The sequence below is a fragment of the Natrix helvetica genome (assembly GCF_964273705.1).
Source record: "Natrix helvetica genome assembly, chromosome: 3".
Lineage (NCBI taxonomy): Eukaryota > Metazoa > Chordata > Lepidosauria > Squamata > Natricidae > Natrix > Natrix helvetica.
The window spans coordinates 64,722,723-64,740,274 of record NC_138549.1 but is presented as its reverse complement, the minus strand read 5'-3'; the positions used below and the strand labels follow the sequence as shown (position 1 = coordinate 64,740,274).

The 17,552-nt window shown below is 40.1% G+C and overlaps 1 protein-coding gene across 1 annotated transcript in view; it reads right to left on the bottom strand.

Moving 5' to 3' along the window:
- Positions 1-17,291: 17,291 nt before the first annotated feature.
- BRINP2 (BMP/retinoic acid inducible neural specific 2) overlaps positions 17,292-17,552 on the bottom strand; it is a 179,311-nt gene continuing 179,050 nt past the window's right edge. Inside the window, exon 9 of the transcript XR_014175046.1 lies at positions 17,292-17,329. The gene's annotated coding sequence lies outside the window, so the exon portion shown is untranslated. The remainder of the gene's footprint in view (positions 17,330-17,552) is intronic.

Here is a 17,552-nt window from a genome sequence, read left to right as displayed (position 1 = left end):
TTTAATGGCTTTAATCTTGCTGTCTGTGGGTGGATGAAAGAGCCATCTATCAGGTAGCCTAGAAATTCTACCTGTTTCACGCCGATCTTGCATTTTTCCCTATTAACCTTCAGCCTGCGGGATCGCATCCTACCGCACACATCCCTGCGACCAATTCGCTCTCACAGGGAGGGACTCCTCCGGGTGCCGTCCACCAAGCAATGCCAACAGGCGGCACCTAGGAGTAGAGCCTTCTCTGTGATGGGCCCAACCCTCTGGAATGACCTCCCCCCGACATCAGAACTACCACCGACTTCCGCTCCTTCCGACAAAAACTAAAGACTCACCTGTTTCGATTAGCCGGCCTGGCCCACCCATAGTTTTATCTTACCTCCTGGCAGATATTTATTTGGGAATTTCATGGGTAATGGGATATTTCTAGGGGTTGTTTTTACATACTGTTCTTAATGCTTTACTTGATGGTACAGTTCTATATAGCCTCCCCCATTTATGTATTTATATATTTATGTATTTATTGATATGCATTCTATTTGTGTTTTAGCCTGACTGTACACCGCCCCGAGTCCCTTTTGGGAGAGGGGGCAGTCTAGAAATACGAAATAAAGTAAAGTAAAGTAAGCCCTTTCTGTTGAAACCTCCCCAAAGTCTCACGCCATAGGCCCATCAGCTGTGCGGTGGATTCCCCTGAGATGAGAACATCATTGAAATAGGGAACCACCTCTGGAATTATTTGCAGGAGGTGCTACATCATACACTGGAACAGTCATGGGGCTACGTTGACCCCAAATTGCAATCTTGGACATTTGAATGCCCCCCTGTGAGTCACTATTGTTTGGGCCTCTTCAGTGGCATTGTCCACCGGCAACTGTTGGTATGCCTGGGCAAGATCTAGCTTGGAGAAAACTTTCCTGCTTCCCAGGGAATGCAGCAGATGTTGCATCACTGGCACCGGATATGCACGCTGCTGGAGGGCTTTGTTAAGTGTGCACTTGTAATCCACACAGAGGTGGATGGAGCCATCCGGCTTGACTGGGGTGACTATTGCGGTCTCCCACGTGGCGTGATCTATCAGCACTAGGATCTCTTGGGCAGTGATTTTATCCAGTTGCTCATCTACCTTGGGCCGTAGAGCAAAAGGTACCCTTCAGGGTTTGAGCCTGATGGGGGTTACATTGGGGTCTAGGTTGAACAATATGGGTTTCCCCATATATTTACCTAGGCCCCTGACAAACATGTCCCTGAATTCAGCCAGTAGCAGACCCAGTTCATTCCAGGACATCTGATTCAGCCCCATGATTCCAAGCCCCAGAATCTTGAACCATTCTATGTCAAGCAGGGATGGATGGTTGCTTGCAATGATGGTGAGGGGTAGCCAGCCTTTGAAGTCTTTAAAACCCACTTTGACTTCCATTCTTCCTAGTACTTGGATACTGTTCCTCTGGAAGTCATTCAGGCAGATGTTCTGTAGTTTGAGTTGCTTCTTAGTGGTGGAAGGGTTCAGGTGCTTTAGGGTCTGCCAGGACACGATGGTGAAGAATGATCCCATGTCCAGCTCCATTTGGCAGTGGCTTTCCTCAATGGTGATGGTCATGTGATACTTCTCCCCCTTGTATGCATCTGAATGCCCCACAATGGTGGTGTGGTTGATGTCTTTGGAGGCCGGGTACTGGTCTTCTTGGGGTTTGCTTTGCTGTTGGCTGGGTCTTGGGTTAGCTGGTCTGCCTTGTCCCACGGTGGTGTTGGGCTGGTATGGGGTAGGTTGGGTGACTCTGCATGCCTCAGTGATGTGGCCCTTTTGCTGGCACTGGCAGCAGATGGCTTCTTTGAAATGGCACACTGCTCTTGTGTGGAACCCCATGCAACCAGAACAATGGGGCTGCTTACTTTCATAGTTTCTGGGGTTCAGACACCAGTCTGGGTAGATGTGGTGGATGGCGTTGGTGTCTTCCCACTCCTCTTCATATTCCAGGACTTCCATGTCCCAATCGGGTTCTCTATAGGCATGATGCACCCCACTGGGCTTTCTGATGTCTGCTGCAGAGTTGTCAGAGGATTCTGCGGCTCTTGCTTCCTCAACCACATCCTTAAAGGTGACTCCGCTTCTGACCAGCAACTTCTTCTGCAGTGAGAGGTCTCTGATGCCCAGGATGATTCGATCACTCATCATCTCTTCTGGGTTTATGAATTTGCACTTGGTGGCGATCTCCTGAGGCTGGCAACAAAATTGTTTACTGTTTCCCCCTCCCATTGGCGCTGGTGATGGAATTCATTCAGCTTACCATGGGGGTGGCAGACGGGGCATAGTGATCTTCTAAGGCATGCTGCAGGGTCATCCAAGAGACAGACTCCATGTTGGCAGGGGCAATCAATGTCTGTCCTATCTTGTAAGTCTTTGTGCCACAGCAGGTGAGGAAAAGGGTGCATTTTCAGTTGTCCAGTAGGTCCTGGTAGTTGTTTGCCTCCAGGAACATCCTGAACCATTCCATATATGTGTGCTAGTCCTCGGAATATGGATCAAAATTGCCGGTGCAGGGAATGTGTGCGATGCCATTCTAATGTTGGCCAGTGCAGGGTCATCCTTGTTGTAAGATGGCCATGGATGCCACGAGATGGATGGTCAGTTTCCTTTGTCCGTCATCACCAGTGTTAGATCGGTGCAGAAAAGAAGAGACAATAGGCTCAAGAAACTTTCAGCACCTTTTATTTCACTAGCCCCTGCAATACGAACTGCCGGCAGGCTGTCAGAGCTCTCTATTTATTGAGCTCCAGCAGACTAGCTGGCCAATGACAGCAATTCAAAACTCGCCCGGATTGGCGAGCCAATCCACAGGGACATGCAAATCTGTGCTACGTCTGTCCGTATGTAACAAAAAGAGTCTGTAGAGGGCATGTTGCAGTGCTTGAAGAGAGTAGAATAGGAGAGAAAGAATTGAAGACAATCACAAATTCAAAGACCAGCAAATAAGAGTAGAATATAGCAAAAGAAAGCAAAAATAATACTAATAGTAATAGATGCCTTGCATCCAATCCTCCTAAAAGATCTGAAGCACAGCTTGAACACCATCAGCACTGATAAAAACACCATCAGCCAATTGCAAAAAGCAGATTGACTTGGAACAGATACATTTAACACCAGCAACAAAGAACATCCACCTATCCAAGGTCCTTGGGAAGGACTCAGCAAGTGGATAAAAATGCCAAACCTAGTTAAATATCTGATTGATATGTGAGCAACCACAGTCAATAACAATTTCCCTACCCATCCTGTGAATTGTTTCCTGCAGCACCTAGTAGACGATAGGTGAGATACTGTAGGCAATCTATGCAAAGGTTAAGGGTTAATAGGCAGGTTACTCAGTCAGTGTACAATCTGTCAAAAGCAATCAAAAGTAATACACATGTTGGCAGGAGCTGGGCAACTCCACCTTTACTTTGGATCAAAAAACCATAATGTTTATTGGCTTCAACTATGGGTTAGAGATGAGAGGAATGTCGTGAGGATATCATCTTAAATTATAATTAGTGAAGCATTCTTGAGGTGAAAATTAAGGGGGTGCCAATTGCCAGGACTTTTCAAACATTTCAGTCAGTCATTCTGAAATCATTTTGACAGCTCCTTCAACACTCTGGAATGTAATTATCAGGTCTTGAAACATGGAGAGAGCAAGACAGGGATCCTTACTATAACTTTATCAATCCTAATTTCTATTCCATCTCCTTGTTTAGATGGAGTCTCTCTCTCTAAATGTTAAGAGAATCCTTCCTACCATGAACAAAAAAATGTGTTAAACCATTCCACATTTATCTTGTTTGCTGTCTTGCAGATTAGCCAAAATACTCCTCGACTCTTCTTATTTCAAATGCTCAAACCCACAAATATTGTAGCTTCTTTGTTTTCTATTTCTTGCAAGTTGTTTCATTTCATTTTGAATTTCAGCCTTCCAAACTCTGTCCATAGAAATTCAAGATATGTTCGCCTGCCTAGTTACTACCCGTTTCCATTTTATGTGTATCTGCTTTTTGCTTCTTAGCTTGCCAGTTTGCTCACTGTTCATTCACATACGTCCCTTAAGTCTTTTTCCTTTTTCCTTTTCATGGGGTTTGTTTGTACCTATATTTTCAGTCTCTTGTTTTCCAGGATCTCCTGTCTCTCTTGGACTTGTTTATCCTTTAGGATTGTGAGTCATGGTCTGCAACCCATCTTTCATTGGAGCTGATTAAAATCAAGCTTTCTGAAGCTAAGCTATGTGAATGATGTCCCTTATCTTCTACTCTTCTGATTATCTTGAATTACAACATGAGACTGTTGTTTTCCTCATGGCGACTACAGATAGTCTTTGACTTATGATCATAATTAAGCACAAAACTTCCATTGTTAAGAAAGATCTTGTTAAGTGAATGTTGCCACATTTTACAAACTTTCTTGCCAAAGTTGTTAAGTGAATTGTTGCAATTGTTAAATTAGTAACATGGTTGTTAAGTGAATCTGGCTTTCCCATTGACTTTGCTTGTCAGAAGGTCACAAAAGATTATCACAGCTGTCATCAATACCTGCCAATTATCTGAATTTTAATCAAATGACCATGGGGATGCTAGCATAGTCGTAAATGTGGTATACAGTAATAAGTCACTTTTTTCAATCCCATTGTAAATTGGGGATTACCTCGAGAAACATGGAGATAATCTTGATGAACCTGGGGAGAAGTTATTAAGGGAGGAGAAATGGCAATAGTGCTGGAAAAGGGAAAAGCATGAGGAAGAAACTCAAAATGACATCTCTTTGATGTTGTTTGGTACAAGAGGGGCAAAGGGAAACTCCAGCAGTCTTTCAACCTTCTTTTATTATACCCTGCACCAATAAATGAGTATCCCTACGATCCAGGTGATGTCTGTCTCCTAGATGCCCTGAAAGATTGTCTGACAATCTACTACCTTCAGATTATTGGTTGATTCTTCTCTATTAGTCAGGATTAGCTTCAAGATATCAACCCTGTTGTTCTGTTTCTCATCTTCTTAGAAATGAAATTGCCACCAAGAAACATCAAAATGTGTTGGCTGATTTAGTTTTCCAGCAGGTATCAGGTTAGTTGAGATCTCCTGTTATGATACACTGAAACTTTTATATCTAAGAATTTGGTTCATGGATTTAGAAAAGCATCACCCAGATCCGCTGCCTCAGTATATGCTTTGAGGAAGATTTCCATATTCAGGGTTATAAATTTCTTCACAGGCATGTGGCTTATTTAGCATCCCCACCTCCCTTTTCAGGTACTTCAGAACAAGTAATATCCATTGAGTTCTATATTGCAATCATAACTCATGCCACCAAGTTTCTGTAGCATCTCTCAAGTAATATTGTTTTTCTCAAGTTATGGTTTCTAGTTCTTCCATTGCCCATGCTTCTACTTTGATGTTCAGATACCAGACACTGTATCTGTAGGTATTTACCAGTCTCCCTATGGCTATGTGTTAGAAATGTCCAAGAATTCTTTCCTGCCTTGTACTTTCTCAGTTACCATGTGTAGGCATATCCCCAATGCCAGCACTATTGTAATAGAATGTGCCTCTGTTTTCCTCCTCATCTGATTTAGTTGAAAGAGATCCTGATATGATTAACAAAAACATTTTCCCTGCCTTTGGAAAGGTGCATTTCTAATGTCCCTTATATTAGTGATGCACAACACATTCTAGGAATCAGAATCTTTCTTGACAACACTATCTTCTTATCCAGTTGAGATCCTGCTCTCCCCTTTTTGTCCTTCACTTTATTTTTTGGTTTTATTTTATTCTATTTTATTTCGATATGCTGATCTTTTAGAGAAATAATGGAATTTAAATTTGAACTTTAATCACTTTGTAAGCTCCATTGGCATGAGCCTCCTTCTGCTATAGCCCCACTTTTTAGCTGTGTGTCTTCAAATAGCCATTTTTTCCATCACTAGATGATGTCTTCAATATTGCAATTGTTCAATATTACACAATGAAGCTTACAGCAGAAAATCTGGCTTCTCTTCTTTCCCTTTCTTCTCCAGCAAGAAGACAAGCTTGCATTTAAAACAGATTTGATTAGCTTCCTTCTCAGGTAAGAAGATAATCATAACACACACCTGGCAGATCATTACTATTGTTCCCTCTGGCACATCCCACCTTGGGGAAGGGTAGAATATATATTCAATAAGTAAGACCTTCCTATTATCGTAATTATTGTAAACTGTGCCAGTTCTTTTATCAAAGATAATTCCAGGATGAAACATGAGTCCATCTGCCAAAAATCAGATAGACTTCATCAAATAATAAAGGATACATAGCATATTGGGCTTTGTCCAGAAACATGGCTCCTCCATTAAAATAATATTTTAAATTAAATTTATATACTGCCCATTTCACTGTTTGGAGTATCTCTAGGGGCAGAATGAGTATTGTGCAAATCAGGAGGAAGGAGTAAAGATATGCTCCTCTGGGCATGATGACCACAAAGGTAGCAGATAGGCTTATTAAATCAACCATGCCTTCTTGGTTTTAAATTACCAGATCCAAGTTCTTTTGATGAAAGATTGCACTTAACGTATTGTCAAAAGTGAGAAAAGAGATTTGCATAGAATGTGTAGAAAGTGCTCTCTCTCCCTCTCCCTCCCTCCTCTGTCTGTGTGACAGTTTAAAATTAATTACACAATAATAAATAGATATAATTATGTAAGATCACCAGGACCAAAGTCCGAGTTTTCAGACTCATACTGAAGCCCATATTCAGGGAATTTCTCTCTACTGTAATATGTTCTTTTGGGTTATTAGTAGTCCAAAGCACATATTCCAGCAGAGAGAAGTACCCTGAAGATGGGCACCAGCATGAGTCCAAAAGCTTCGAAGACAAAACCTCTGGTCCCAGTTACCAACCCAGATTCAATCTTGCAACATTATCCTTGGACACATATATTAGCCTTCATTCATAAGAGATAATTATCTTTCACCATCCGTACCAGTGGTGGGTTTCAAATATTTTTAGAGCCTCTTCTGTAGGTGTGGGCTGCTTTGTGGAAGTGGCTTGCCGACAATGTGACCAGGTGGGAGTGGCTTGCAGTCATGTGCCTGAGTGGGAGTGGCTTGGCAGTCATGTGACTGGGTGGGCATGGCCAACTTGTAAAATGTGGTGAAACTCACTTAACAACGCTCTTGCTTAGCAACCAAAATGTTGGCTCAGAAACTCTGGCATTTGAAGCATGCAAGTCTTAAAGCTGTCAAGTTACAAGACCCTTGCACCTATAACCCTTTAGAAAAAAAACCAAGGGGTGTTCAAACTTGACAGCTTTAAGACTTGTGGACTTCAACTCCCAGAATTCCTCCTCCAGTCATGTTGGCTCAGGAACTCTGGCATTGAAGTGTGCAAGTCTTAAAGCTCTCAAGTTATAAGACCCTTGCACCCCTAACCCTGTAGAAAAAAAACCCAGGGGTGTTCAAACTTGACAGCTTTAAGACATGTGGACTTTAACTCCCAGAATTCCTCCTCTCGCTCTTCATCTTGATGATGTGCAGACAGGCGGGGGGAGGGTGGCTGGAACCAGTTCTAAATGGCACTGTAGATTTGTATAGAAGAGGTTAGAACTGGCAGGAACCCACCCCTGATCCGTACCCAACATGGTGTTTGCCAGGACTCCTTGTTTAAATGGGGTCTTGTCTCTACCCCGCAATGTGACTGTGGTGCTTCTTGACAAAATACCCATCACATTGTGTCCAAATGTCCATCAAGAGGTTACACTGGCCCAATGTCTGATTTTTTCAACATAGATCACCCTATCCTTGAATGGCTGCATGCACTGGACATTAACATTTAAACCACTTTAAGTTCATGTATTTGCCATGCGCTAAATAAAATAAAATAAATCTTTCACCATAGTAGACTAGTGCTATTGGCCCTTCATAAAAAAGGACATCTGCAAACAGAGGACTGCCCTTATACAGATAAAATAGAAGAAATGTTTACCCTTACCTTCAGCTCAGAAACAAACATGAGGAAAGTTCTCAATGGATATCAACTCTATGAAGAGGAAAGCTTCTGGTTGCACAATGTTGAGCAATATTGTGTCCTCCTGATACCTGTTTATGACAGATGGCCTCCTAGAGCTGATCTATCTTGGGAATATTTCAGTTTAGATTCTGATTCTAGCGCCACTCAAGACTATTTGTAAAGTTACTCTCTCCTGAACTGTCATATGGCCAAGTTTCTATTGCAACCAGCTCTATAAAATTGGCTTACAGAGGGCTTTTTTGCCAGATGATGGCTAAATAACTAATGTAAAAGCTGGTATCTTAATCTGTGGTGCCCACAAGTCTTTTTGCTATAAGGATGATATACACATAGTTCTAAAGATACCATTGGTAACATGATATTTAGTATAATCCCCTAAGCCATTATTTGATATGTGTATTGCTCCACATCCCATTGTCTTCAGTTACTGTTGTATCATTTTAATCTTCATTTGGATAAATATGATTGCAAATGACATAGAGTGGTGCACTTCAAGTGAACTGGTAGTGGAGGCAGTGCAAGGCTCCACCCACCCACCAAGACGTCATCACGGACTTGCATTCTCAGACACATGCACTCCCGCTTCCAAACTGGTAATGAAGAAAAGAGGATACCATTACTGACCATTACTTTTTTGATTGGAACAGCATAGAAATATGAATGAATAAATATTTTCCATTCTTTAGAAGAGTCACCATATAAGTTATTCAGTCCATTTATGGGATTAGAAAAGGGAGGAGGAGGAGATGGGAAGTTACCTTGTATGAGCTTTAATTGCTCAGCGTTGAAGCAGTAGTCATTGCATAAAAGGTGTAAAGGTTTCTTGGAATGGGTGACTGTGTATTTTGATCAGTCATGCTTGGTTATTACATAATGTTCTTCAATTATTATCATCTCATTTGTAGGCTAGTTTTCAATGGGAAAGACCTGTTCAAAAGAACAGAATAGTTCAAAACTTCAGGATAGTTTCTTAATGTTATACAGCAATTCAAGACGATTCACCAACAACTGCAGTACAAAATTTCAAAGTCTTGCAAAAAAAAAAAGTATTTGCATACCAAGATTAAACAAGTTGGAGTAAGGAACAGAAATGCAAATCACATAATCATTGATCTGCTGAACAGTTTTTTCTATATTTTCTTACCTTTCCCTAGAATTTTAAAACACTTTGTTTTGTCTCTTTGTTTCACTTTGCCTGAAATGTGATGAGCATCACAGTATATGCGATTTTGAGAGGCAGCTAAAATAATGCAGTGCGATGTGGTACATCTAATATTCCAAGTCCATTCAAATGTCTTGTGTAGATAATGATTTTTTGTACCTTCCTTTTCCAATAAAATGGGAAATGATCTTATTTCAAATTGAACTGAAGGGCATTTGTCCATCACTAGAAGTGAGTTTTAATGAAATCTAAAGGGGAAAAGTTTCCTAGTGCTATACTAATTTTGTTTTGTTTTTACAAAAGTAGAAGCAGAAAGTTTCCAGGGTGGCATGAAATCTGGGCTACATCTTGCCCTTTGTCAAATGCATTGGGAATCTATTGACAAGTAAGTTTTGCTTCCTCACCTTTTAAGAATTTTAATCAGATTGCACTCAAAAGTCATACAAGCTCTGGGTGAATGCTGTGCTGGGACTCAGATTGCCTCCTGCTGCCACTCCCCTTTCATATGTGATGGCAAAATTCAAATAATAAGATTGGGTTGAGTAGCTCTTTATTTATTTATTTATTTATTTATTTCTTAGATTTTTAGACCGCCCCTCTCCCAGAAAGGGACTCGGGGCGGTGTACAGTCAATACAAATAAAATCAGTCATAATAATAAAATACAATTAAGATACATTTGGAGGGGGAGATAGGCTGTACTAAGAAATAAATATATTCTAATCCTAAAAACATCACAATTAAAACCCCAAACCCAATTAAAATAAAATAAATCCCCGGGAGGTAAAACTAAGAAAGTGCCAGGCCAGCTGATTGAAATAGGTGAGTCTTTAACTTTTGCCGGAAGGAACGGAGGTCGGTGGTAGTTCGAATGTCTGGGGGGAGGTCATTCCAGAGGGTTGGGCCCAGCTCTATTTATCTGAATCCTTTCCCCCCAAAGCTAATGGCAATAACATGATATGTGATTTCCCACAATGGAGAAGCTACCAAAATAAACCATGATTCATCGTAGGTAAATTTATTATACAGTTATAAAAGGGGAGTTAGCTCAACCCAGCACATAATGGATATCCCCATGGCTTGATGCCACTGCCACAGTTCTTGAAGGTGTCTTCCTGCAGCAGCTGGAATCCCAGGGGTGCCCTTAAGTCAGGGGTGTCCAAACCTGGGAACTTTAAGACTTGTGGACTTCAACTCCCAGTATTCTGGGAGTTGAAGTCCACAAGTCTTAAAGTTCCCAAGTTTGGACACCCCTGCCTTAAGTGTATCTTGTGGAGAACACCTTGTCCCTGCTGCAGGATTGAAAAGAAAATATATTTTCCAGAGAGGGAAAGTGAGATTCTGTCTAAAGGTCTGAATGGTCTTCAGAAAACATGGAAGTCCCAGTATTTGGGGAAATTAACTTTCCCTGTTCAGGAGGCTGTGTTGTTACCAAAGGAAGAGCAGGTTTGGAGAGGCAGGAGATTGGGGTGGAACTAGGTTCAGTCGAGGCCCTTAATGGTACGGCCCTAATCCCTGAGTAGCCATAAAACAATGCGAGCATCACATTTCCTGTCCTCACAGTACTGCCAATCCCTATTCTGCCGCTGTTAAATTCCTTTGTGACACAGCCAAATGCTATTATCCTATTTTGTGAATGATCCAACTACTACAGGCAAGGTGGTTACTTTTCTCTTCTGGGTTTGTTTCTGTCCCCTTTCAGCATATCACCAGCTAGCAGGGGAAATGTCCACCAATCGGGGCTCTTCAATCAAGGAATGAGTCCAATTTTGGAACTTGGCTATGGATGTTAATATGTGTAATACCTGCCAATTGTATTTTATTCCATGGAAATAATGTGGTTATCCATATCTGGCAATAGCTGATTTCACTCTGAATTACAATTTGTCAAGGAGAAGCGCTCAACCAGTTTGTGGACTGCATAAAAACCTATCTGTTTTTTTTCTTACTTAGCTGAAATAATCACTATCATGCTGCCTTCAAGCCAACTGCATCTGATGACAGCTGAACTTCATTCAATGAATGCCTCCCATTCCTGGAAAATCTCTATGGTTACATCTAGAATTTAATCTTTCTACATGCATCTATAAAACTGATAGTTGAAAACACTTGATACCTGCAACTCTTAAGGTCAGAAAAGGGGATTTGGTTTTTTTAAAGTAACTGTCACTGCAGTACTGTCCTAGAGTTGATTTGGAGGACTATGTTTCACCATTGACCATTTCTTGAGGACAGGAACGCATAATATTATTTACTTGAGAAGGTAATCTCTGCCCTTCTTTTCTTGACAAGCAAGGTAGTAAACTTCTCTGACTGAACTTCACTTTATTTAGATTTATTTTAGATCAATATTTGGTGTAGATATTATCCAATATCCAACTACGCACTGTGGAAGGAAGTCCCCTCCACTCACTGTTTTTCAGGGTGGCTGCTTCTGCTTCTACAAATTCATCAAAAGAACCATGAAAGATGGATCCTTCTCTTTCTCTTTAACCAAGTGGCACCACATTCTGCCACTTTCTCTTCTAGCCCAAGTAACAGGAATAAAACAATAGTTAAAAACATCTTTCCTTCCTTTCTTTTATCAATCCGCTGGTTAACACAACAAATAGGAAGGTGTCAAGTACAAAGAGTTTCCTATAAATGGAAACAATTTGCCCTCAAAGGCTCATCCATAAAATAAAGCTAGGAGAAATAAAGGAATTGGAGAACCCACCAATTGGAGGCTATGGTAAATATTGTCTGGGTAGAAGTCCTGACTATCACTGTCCATTTGTGGCCAAAATGGAGCAAGATTTAAAAATCAGGAAAGGATTTTTTTTCCTAAGGATGGAAGTTTCATAAACATTTTTTACTTTTTAAAGTGAAAGTACCGGATTTTCTTCTTCTATTTCTTTTTTTTACCTATGGATTAAATATTTTCCTTTATTTCTACAATACTGTTTGGGATGGATTTTTTTCTTTTTATTTTGTTTCATTTAAGAATTTTGTTTCTTCTAAGCCTGAAACATAAAGAAGATATAAAAGGAATATATAGAGGGTAGTGATCTTAGAGAGAAAAGAAGTTACACTGCCACTTGGAGGTTGGAGGTTGAGACCTGGAAACATTGCTTTTTTTTTTCCCTTTGATCATTTCGACCTTGCACTTCAAAGGCTTCAGCTTGTTTATAGAAGAAATAAGGAGAAGAGCATGGGTTGTTTACAAAGGTGCTCTTTGGATGCTTGTTGGTAGCTGGAAAGAAGTGAAAACAAAGATTTCTTTTTAAACTAGAGTGGCAGTGTTTACTAATTGGAAGGATGGCATGACATCAAAAAGAAACTATAACATTACAACAGATTATGTTTGGAATTCAAAAATTATTAGAAGCAACAGAGAGAATCGAGGAGAGATGGGAAAATATTGAAAATATAAATTGTAATGTGGTAAAACCTGATGGAAAAATGGAAGATATCCAGGAAATGGAAAAAGTGAAGGCTAGAGTCCTAAAAACCCAAGGGAAAAATGAACAAAGAGGCAAGATAACTGTGGATATTGACAGTGAACTGAGTGTGGTTTGAGATGGAATGAGTGGAACAAGGAAAGGGAAGGTAGATGGAAAGGTGCTTTACTCCAGATTTCAAGGTATAGAAGAAAAAAAAAGAAGAATTGATGGACTTAAGGAGAGAAACTTTGACAAAAACACTACTGACAACCAAAGATAAGCTGATTAAAGAAGCTGATGGAGGGTTTCGAGATTTTACAAGATATGTAACAAGCAACAAGTTGCGAAGAGAAGTCCAAACAAATTTGAATAAGGAAATAACCAGAAGACTAATTCCACAAATGGCAAAAGAAATAGGACTACACTATTACTGGAAAGACACAGGTTGAGATATGAAAATTAGTAATAAAACACTAGTTAAATTTAACTAAAATTAGAGCATTATGTTAAAAATGTAGTGATAATGGATAAAGTTAGATAAATAATTGATAATGATAATAATGTATACATATGTATTGGTTTGATAAGAGGAAATTTGGTATAAATTTTAATTGGTGAAAAAAGGGGAAAAGGTAAGTTAAACTTAGTTAATTGTTAAATAAATGACTGATAATGATAATAATGTAATAATTTGTATTGACATGATAAAAGGGAAATTGGATATAAATTGTAAACAATGATTAAGAAAAGAGGTCTAAAAATTTTGTTATTGAACATAATTAATTTTTATTTTGAATGTGTTATAAAGATATAATGTGGCTGGATGATATTGAAAATAGATAAAGGAATGCCGTTATGTGGTTTTGTTTTAAATTTTGGAATGTTTGTTATAAAGGGACATTGAAACAACTATAGTCATATGAAGGATGAGGTATGATGATAGCAATATATATTTGATGTAAAATATATAACTTTATATGAATCATAGGTGATGACTGTGGAAGGGATGCACAAAAGTTCTTTGTAACCAATTGACACACTTTCTACAATTTGTAATGGAAGATGATTTTAAGGTGTGTGTTTGTGTTTATTCAAAAAATTAAAAAAATATTTTAAAAAATCAGGAAAGGATTTCTACAGCTGCTTCACTTCCAGCCAGTCTATGACAAAAGTTGCTTAAGGCTGCAATGCAGAAAATCCTAGGTTTTTTTTTACATTACAGTTCTTATGTTTGCTTCTAAAAAAAAAGCAGGCAACTGCCTGCCATTGGTTTCCAGACGTTAAGATCAGAGAGTGCTTTGCAGGCAATGAAAAAGTGCCTTGAAGTCTACAAGTTGCCCATCTCTGTTTTAAGTCCCAACTGATCACCTGAATCTATCTATTGACTGAGTATGGGTAAAACAGCAGCACTGAAATTGTAGAATTATGTCCTGAGGTGCAAAAATGTAAGAAGATTAGCTGACAACCTCTTTTTCTAACCGGTGCTTGAACTTTTCTTCCTCTTCTTCCTCTTCTTCCTCTTCTTCCTCTTCTTCCTCTTCTTCCTCTTCTTCCTCTTCTTCCTCTTCTTCCTCTTCTTCCTCTTCCTCTTCCTCTTCCTCTTCCTCTTCCTCTTCCTCTTCCTCTTCCTCTTCCTCTTCCTCTTCCTCTTCCTCTTCTTCTTCTTCTTCTTCTTCTTCTTCTTCTTCTTCTTCTTTTAAATTAAAAGTATATAGCTTCCAGCCTTCCCTATGCTTTATTTGGGTACTAAACTAAGAAGAGCACTTGCCTGTTTTATTGACAGCAAACATTTATTGAGTCACGATGAATTGATTAAACCAGGATAGAAAGCGAGGTCTAGATCAAAGGACTGCACCTAAACATATCCATCCCTAATAAGGATTACCCCATGAGGTAAAGCTTTTATAAATCCCTTTGCAGGCCATGTTATAAGAACCCGTATTAACATAATTATGACATAAAGACTCGAAGGGGTAAATTCAACCTCGCTCACTTAGCAGAACATAAAGATTAGATTTCATCTTGCTGTAACACTGCTCCTAGGGAGAAAGCAACTTTCACTAATTGGTATTCATTGAATGATGATGATAAAAGCAGAGGACTTGGTGAGTATCCTCTGGCTAAAGACCTCATCTTTATATGAAGGTTTGTACTTCATTGCTAGAACACATATTTGCCTGCTGGTCAAAGGGGAAAATATCCTGCCTCAAACTCTGCAGAGCTGCTGCTGTTGCTTGACAGTGTCACGAGCCCTGGGCTGGGCTTGGGGGGAACCACTGGAAAAGCTCATTACAAAGCATTCTCATTACAAGGTCATTGGGCAGATGATAATTTTTGCAAATCAATAAGTAAGTGAATGCTTCTCTCAGCTAGCATGTATAGAATAGAATAGCACAGAATTCTTTATTGGCAAAGTATGATTGGACACCCAAGGAATTTTTCTTTGATGCATATGCTCTCAGTGTACGTAAAAAGACAAGATACATTCATCAAGAATCATAAGGTACAACACTGAATGATAGTCATAGGGTACAAATAAGCAATCAGGAAACAATAGATATCGGTATAAATTTGTAAGGATACAAGCAACAAAGTTACAGTCCTGCAGTCATAAGTGGGAGGAAATGGGTGATAGGAACGATGAGAAGACTAATAGTAATGCAGCCTTAGTGAATAGTTTGACAGTGGTGAGGGAATTATTTGTTTAGCAGAGTGATGGCGTTTGGGAAAAAAACTGTTCTTGTGTCTAGTTGCCTTGGTGTGCTGTGCTCTATAGAGTCATTTTGAGGATAGGACTTGAACAATTTATGTCCAGGATGCGAGGGGTCTGTATTTTCATGGCCCTCTTTTTGACTCGTGCAGTGTATAGGTCCTCAATGGAAGGAAGGTTGGTAGTAATTGTTTTTTCTGCAGCTCTAAGGAAGTTCTAAGGAAGCATTCTTCATTGAGGGTAAGTTGTACTAGGAATACATACTTTGGAGTATGTATTCAGGTGTATATATGCCTAGCTATCATTGTCTGCAATGAGTCAGTGTATTAATACTGCTGCTCTGCTTGGGGCAAATTGCTTTTTATAGGTCATGATCCTTGCTGTTTGTTGCTTTATCACTCTTATCTATCATTCCACTAAAATGTTGATTCTTTCTCTCTTTTAATTCCCTTTCCCTCCAATAATTTTATTAAGAATTATATTCATCAGATAAAACCAATGCAAGTCTAATTCAAAAACACCCTTATTTAGATATCAAAAGCAATGACATAAATATTACAATCTAATCCATTACACTATTATCATTTCAAAATAAAAACCAGGAAGCTATTAAACTTCACCAAAGATAGCAGCACATTATTTAACCATAGTCAAATAAATTTTGTATAAATAATAATAAATAAATATTTATTTCTTAGCCGCACCCTCTCCCGAAGGACTCGGGGCGGCGTACAATGAAACATATGAAATAAATATGGACAAAACAAACATATAACAGAGACATATACCGAGACATACACAAGGAGGAGGTCGGCTGATAAATAAAACAATTAAAATACAATATTTAAAAACCCCTAGATAATTAAATATAATTAAAATACCCAGTAAAAGCCCGTCAGGAGCGATATGGTTAGATCAAAGTTGAGCCAGGCCAGCTGCTTGGAATAGGTGGGTCTTAAGCTTAATACGAAAGGAGCGGAGGTCAGAGGTATTCCTAATATCCGGAGGGAGGTCATTCCACAGGGCTGGGCCCGCCACAGAGAAGGCTCTACTCCTAGGCGCCGCCCCCCGACACTGTCTTGTGGACGGCACCTGGAGGAGTAGAGCCTTTCTGTGCGAGCGGATTGGTCGCAGGGATGTATGGGGCAGAATACGATCCCGCAAGTAACTAGGTCCTGAGCCATGGAGCGCTTTAAAGATTATTATCAAAACCTTGAAACGCACCCGATAGACCACAGGAAGCCAGTGCAGCTCGCGCAGGAACGGTGTCACATGGGAGTACCTAGTACTCCCCATAATTACCCGCGCGGCTGCGTTCTGGACCAACTGTAGCCTCCGGGTGCATTTCAAGGGAAGCCCCATGTAGAGAGCGTTACAGTAGTCCAAGCGAGACGTCACCAGCGCATGAGTCCCGGTCCAGTAGGGGGCGCAATTGACGCACCAGGCGAACCTGGTGGAACGTCCCCCTTGCCACGGCTGTCACATGGTCATCCATGGACAGCCGGGCATCCAGGAGGACGCCCAAATTGAGCGCCCGCTCCACGGGGGCAAGTTGAATGCCCCCAATGGCCAATGATGGAATTAATTGGCTGAACCGGGGAGCTGGTACCCACAGCCACTCCGTATGTTTTCTTTCTTTCTTCCAGTGATCCTCAAGTCCCATAAATAAAATTCTAACTCCAGTTTTCTTTTACTCTTTACGTCCTTTCTTGAATTATCCAAGTCCATTTGTAATTTCTATTAAATTCAAATAATTTTTTAATATTTTAGTTTAAAAAGATAGTCAGTGTCACTGTTTTGCTACATTACTTGTATGTCCTTTTTATTGTTGAATGATCATTCAGTTCATTAGCAAATCCAGTATTTTCATGTCTTTCTTGTAACGTGTAATTTTTAAGTCCCTTTTTAAATCCATTTTGATTATTTTCAAAAGAATTAGCAATGCTGGTCTTGTTGTATTCAGGTCTTTTCCAGTGTAAGATTGAGATTGTCTTGGCAACGTTTCAGCGAGGTCTCACTCGCTATCCTCAGTTTGGTGTTTTAGGCTTAGAGTGTGATCGGAGCTGCCGTCTTTCTATAAATCTTGGTGGGGGTGTGTGGAGCGCTGGCGTTGTTTCAGTAAGTGGTTGCTCCAATCACACGGGCGCTCCACTAGCTCAGGTGCAGCCGGACCCGAGAAGTTTCTCTTCTCAGAAATGTCTTCTCAGTAAAGCTGTGGCAGCCTGCCTGTCCTTTT